Source organism: Rhineura floridana, chromosome 22 (genome assembly GCF_030035675.1).
Source record: "Rhineura floridana isolate rRhiFlo1 chromosome 22, rRhiFlo1.hap2, whole genome shotgun sequence".
NCBI classification, from domain to species: Eukaryota; Metazoa; Chordata; class Lepidosauria; order Squamata; family Rhineuridae; genus Rhineura; species Rhineura floridana.
Window position 1 is genome coordinate 15,735,760 of NC_084501.1, and position 6,243 is coordinate 15,742,002.

General features: G+C 43.3%; 1 long non-coding RNA gene across 1 annotated transcript; it reads left to right on the plus strand.

The window, feature by feature from the left end:
* Nucleotides 1–1,142: 1,142 nt before the first annotated feature.
* On the plus strand, nt 1,143–2,448 carry LOC133375070 (uncharacterized). The gene is made up of 2 exons (XR_009760063.1): nt 1,143–1,311; nt 1,823–2,448. It is a non-coding gene; the product is annotated as an uncharacterized LOC133375070 (long non-coding RNA).
* The last annotated feature ends 3,795 nt before the right edge of the window (nt 2,449–6,243 follow it).

Here is a 6,243-nt window from a genome sequence, read left to right on the forward strand (position 1 = left end):
AGCAAACCCTTTCTCACCCTCCTCACTTTTGCTCCCTGTTCTCTTCTGCAGTGTGTCATCTCAGCCAGGCCCTTGTCACCACCACCTTACCTCCACTTTTCCCTATGTTCCTGCCACATCAGGCTTGGCTGGTCTTACCCAGCTCTTCTTGAGTTATTTCACCAAAAAACCCTCTCTCCAACTACCAGCAGGCTCCAGCTATTGTCCACATCACCCTACTTTAGGTTCTGGATTATGTGTGGACCATGTGACCAATATGATCCTATAATAGCATTGGGGTAATGTGCTGGCAACATCACCAAAGGGTTGGCCTCATAAACCTACAGGAGGTTTTGGGATGTGTTGCCCACGTACTCAGAGTTCTCCATGTTACCCTACAATAGTATGTGATTTATGGTTTGTATCCAAGGTGACTCCTACTCAGAGTAGACCCAATGAAATTATTGAACATGATGAACCTTTCATTCATTTCAGTTGGTCTGCTCTAAGGAGAACTAATCTGGTTACAATCCTTTGTGTTTGTTGTAAAAACATAGTGTTGGCTATCAAAGTTTTACAGTGCCTCTTGAGCCAACATTTGACTTGCCCTCCATTCTGATGCAGATCCTAAAGGCAGGTCACATGCTCCTTTTGGTGACAGCTGACATGACATAGCCCTCAGATGAAGCCCTAAACATGTAAACACCTGTATAAGCCAACCTATGCTTGAGGAACATGAAATTGGGTATCACATGTGAGGAATTAAACCACAAAATGGATGTAGAAAAGATATCCTGAGACCTTTGAGGTGTTGATCTCATCTATTGATCTCATTCTAATTGCCATATAAAATGCTTCTAATTACAACCATTAGATTAATAGGAATGACCGCTATCTGAGATGGAACAACCAACTGAAAAGGAATCATGTGATGTTGAGCAACTATGGTGATATTCAGCAACATGGATCCCAATGTTTAGCTCCATTCTCTGTGATGTTCATATTCATAACATCATCCTTTCCAAGTGCCATCCAGGAGATGTGTGTGATGTAAAAATCACAGTCTGATGAGCATCAAATGCCACTAATTACATACCTTAGGAAATTCCCTCCCAGAGTGAATAAAGGCAAGAGACATGGGATTGAGAGATGGATGGTGCAGCACATAGACATGTGCTTTGGCAGGCAATGAAGAATGTGTCCGTTCATTTCTGGTTCCTCATTTCCATGGGGAGGGTGCTTGGAGCTCTATAAAAAGGCCCTGTGTCTCTGAGCTCTTCACTCATTGACTTGCATCTCCGCCGAGCTTACAACTTCTGACTGCTGCACAAGGTAAGTTACATGGAACTGCTGGGAAATGGGAATTTAGTTCTTCCAGACACCCAGTCCTGCCACTGCAGTAAGTGGTTGGAACTACTGGAACTACTTGCAGAACGAGATCCGTCAGGTTCTCCTTTCTATGGCTTGATAGTGCTTTATTCCTTTTAACGCATAGCAACAGAGGAAGCTGCCTTGACCTGATTCAGACCACTTGCTGTCTGCCTCAGTATTGTTGACACTCTCTCGCAGCAGCTGTCCAGGATCATAGACTCAGGGGTCCCTCCCAGCTCTAACAGGGATTGTACCTGCGACCTTCCCAATGAAAAGCAGCTGCTCTTCCTCTGAGATACGGTCATTCTCCTAGATAACAAGTCTCAGCAAACATGATCAGTGGTCAGGGATGGTGATGGTCCTCAGATGTTATGGGAATACCAAAAAAAAATGTTAGGGCACGTTTTGAACAATGCATAGATGTGAATATTATGTGGTTCAATTACAATAACTAATGATTTGCTTCCTTCAGCTTCACTACATCAAAATGTCCTGTTGTGGAAGCCACCGCTGCTCCCGGTGTGGATGCTCCCCCTGTTGCTGCCGCAGGAGGGCCTGCTGTTCCCGCTGTGGCTGCTCCCCCTGTTGCTGCCGCAGGACCACCTGCTGTTCCCGCTGTGGCTGCTCCCCCTGTTGCTGCCGCAGGACCACCTGCTGTTCCCGCTGTGGCTGCTCCCCCTGCTGCTGCCGCAGGGTCACCTACTGTTCCCAGTCATGCTCCTCTTCCCAGCAGTACAAGCGCTGAACACATTAGAAATTGCTAATGAGGATCTGGATGCAAATAACAGCATGCCAGTCCAGCACCTGGAAACAAAATCCTTCATGCTGGTTGCCACCTCAACACCCGGAATATTGAGATTAATGTCAACACACACACACATATTTATTGTGCTGATATTGCTGACTTAGATGCTACTTCTTCCTGCCTCCTTCATGAAATTGAAGATTCTTCTCTTCCACCCTACCTGAAAATCCCAGTGAAGGAGTCTTGGCTTTTTCGTGGCATTTATGGTGCTCCTATTTTCCCTTCAGTGTTTGGGATGTGATTGTCTCTTCCTAGTTCTGTATTAACTCTCCCAATTAAATTCTGGAATCATAGCCGTGCCTTGTATTGTTGGTTCATTCTGTGGGTCTTGTATCTCTTTCCTTGGGGGAAAAGGCCATAGCTCACTGGCAGAGCATCTGCTTTGCATGCAGAAGGTCCCATGTTCAAACCCTGGCAATGCTCAATACGCAAGTGAATATCTCCATACTGAAACCCTGGAGAGCAGCTGCCCATCACAGTCAACCATACTGAGCTAGATGGACCAGTGGTTTGACTCGGTACAAGGCAGCTTCTTACATTCTTATTCAAAAAAGGATTAGACTAATTCATGGAGGATAAAGATATCAATGGCTACTAATTCTGATGGCTGTGTTGTCCCTTCACTGTTGGAGGCAGTATGCTTCTGAATAGCAGTTGCTGAAACCTCAGGAGGTGGAGTTGCAGCAATGCTCACCACTGATGTGCTTCTAAGAGGCATCTGGCTAGCTACTGTGGGCCATGGGTCTAATTCAGCAGGTTCTTCTTATGTTCTTACCAAAGATCTGTGAGTTTTCCACATTCAAGGAAAGGTGACTTGTGGCTATTTCAAATCATGCCCTTAGAGACAGTACAGATGCAACCAGGTTCAAACTCTTGGTGCCTCCCTCCGAGGTGCCTCCCTTGGTTTTAGGATGATTTATCTCTCTAATAATTTCATGATGGTGTACTTGTTTCCTAATTTTGTCTTCACAGCATCCCAGTGAGGTAGAGAAAACAAAGTGAACGGACGTGGGTGTCCCCAGTCTATGTTATACATTTTAGCCATATAAATAGCTAGATGTATATTAGTGTTCCATATATTGATATATGGATATATAGATATATGATTAGTACATCCTAATCCAAAAGTTGGGGGTGTTTGCAACTAAGTCCCAGAGACAAGATAACCATTAATTTCATTGGGTCTACTTTTGCTAAGATTAACATTAGATGACAATCCTAAATCATATTGCTCCTTTCAGGGAACTATATGTAGCCAGAGTGGACAGCCTTAGACCCGGGTGTCCAATTGTAGTCCTCAAGGCCTCTCTGTGTGGCCATCAAGATTTTGCTCGGTTCAGAAATACAGAGAACCAAATTGAAGATTGGGGATGTGAGAGAATAAAAATGAACAGATCCTTCCATTCTTAATTTTCAGGTTCTACTAAAAATAAACATACATACATACATACATACATACATACATACAGGGATGGGTTATAATTTTGATTCAGTGTGCATTTCAAGCACTTGAGAACCGAATCACAGCCATCCTTCAAAATTCGCACTTATTCAAATTTTACAATGCAGTTCGCCAACCAACCAACCAATGTTTACCAAAATGCATGGATTAGGGGACAGTGTGTATAAAACTGAATATATGACAGGCATAAAAAGGTGTTCTATGATGGGAAATGGCTTGCAAAACTGTGTACATTAGTCAAAACTCTCTTGTGGAACGCCTCTCCCGCTATGAACCGACCCGGTCACTTCGCTCAGCATCTAAGGCCCTCCTCCGGGTACCAACCCATCAGGAAGCCCGGAGGACAGTTACTCGATCTAGGGCCTTTTTTGTAGTGGCCCCCGAACTTTGGAACAGCCTCCCCGAAGAAGTACGCCTGGCGCCGATGCTTCTATCTTTTCAGCGCCAGGTTAAGACCTGGCTATGTTCCCAGGCATTTTAAGCGTTTAATGTTATAATTTTAAATTCTTTTTGTTTGCTGTTTATTTATTGTGATATTCTGTATTTTAATCTTTTTGTACACCGCCCAGAGAGCTATTCGCTATGGGCGGTTTAAAAATGAAACAAATAAATAAAAAATATATAAAATGCTTTTTAAAGAGAAATTTGCACCAAAAAGCTGGAGAATTTTCATGAGGATTCTTTCAAAAAATCACCAATTGTTGCAGAAATGTAGAGAACTGAATTCAAGATTGGAAAAATGAGGAACTGAGAGAACTGATATCTTTCCATCCCCACTCTCAGCCTACCCTACCTCCTAGGGTTCTTGTGAGGATATAACCAGGAGGGGAAGAACTATGTTTGTATGTCACCTTGAGCTCCTTGGATGAAAAGTGGGATCGAAATCCAATAATGAATAAATGAATTTGTCATGAGTGAACTCTGCCCATTGCCTGCTCTGACCCAGAAATGTTTGTACTATGCTCAGTCGGTCTTCAAGATGCTACACTGATAAAGCTTTGGTTGTACAGCATGGAGATGTCCTACTTCTGGACATGCGAGGAGGGCATCTCTGTGCAGAGATGGATGATAGCATGTGGCAGGTGGCTTATTCATCCCACATCCAGGGCACATTCAGAAAGAAAGAAAAGGTGGGCAAGCAGTTTGATAGCTCAGAAAGGTTTTAGCTTGTCTGTGAAAGGAGAGGAGAGAAAGGGTTAACCCTCCTTTCACTTTGGAAAGCCTTCCATAACCAGGGCCTTCTCTGAGACCCTCTGTGGGTAGGGGCGAGAGAGGGAAATATCTGCCGCGTTCAGTTCTTCCCGTGTCTCATTTTTCCAAACTTAAATTTGGTTCGCTACTTTTGTGCAGCAATTTGTAAATTTTTATTTTTTTTAAAAAAAAATAACAATTTGTAAATTTTTATTTTTTTAAAAAAATAACTCATGAGAATTCTGCAGCATTTTCATGCAAATTTCTCATTAATAAAACTACATTTTTACACACAATGTCTTTTAATGTAATGCATTTTTGTATGCTGTTTTCACTCATTTTTGTGCACCCTTTCCCCCAAATAAGTGCATTTTTGTAAACGTTGTTTGGCAGATTGCATGACAGAATTCAAATAAGTGTGGATTTCAAAGCGTGGCTGTGTTTCAGTTCTCATGTTGCTTTGGAAAGGCTGAATTGGAAAATGTGGCTTTAAATGCAACTGAGTCACATTTCTCTCCCATCCCTAGGAGGAGCAGAGCAACACAGGCAATGTCCATATCTAATCTACAAAGAAATCTTAAAAAGACTAGGACTTCCTGTAGTTTTGCAGGAGCAGGGGACCTTTTGAGACCGAGAGCCACATTCCCTTCTGGAAAACCTTTTGGGGGCCACATCCCAGGAGTGGACAGAGTCAGATGCAAGTGTGCATGGAACCCAAATGCCAAATGTTACCTCCATGCAGTGTAGCTGCTAAGTCTAAACCATTGGTCTACACACACCACACCACCCGTCCCTGTCCTCCATCCAGGAAAGCAAGAGCCATAAGGAGAGGTCCATGACACATTCCATCCAGCTTGGCCAACTCTTCAAAAAAACAAAACTGCAAAGCATTCTAAAAAAACTGTTGACATCATTCCAGAAACAGTTAGCATTAAAACATTCTAAAAACAGTGACAGATAGAAACATTCTTCCATCCAGTGATCTCCTGGTTGCTGGGAACAATCTTCTTCAGCCATCAAATGCCTGGGCTCAACAGAAAGGTTTTCACATTTCTCCTAAAGCTAAATAATGGTGAAGACAGAAACACCTCACTGAGGAGGGCAGTCCACATATGGGGAGGCACCACTGAAAAAGCCTTGTCACAGCTGAACACCAAACAAAAACACCTCTCCTGATAGAAGAGACGCAGATGGTTGATACTGGGGAAGGTGTTCTTTTATGGACTTGGGTTACAAGCCATTTGGGGCTTTATATGTGAATATTAAGACCTTGAATTGGGTCCAGAAGCTCACTGGCAGCCAGTGCAGTCCTTTCACGACCAGTAACACATGGCCCCATCAGGTTATTCCAGTTACCAATCTTGCAGCTGTATTCTGCCATATCTAGAGCCTCTGGACCATCTTCAAGGGCAACCCTACATACAGCACATTATCT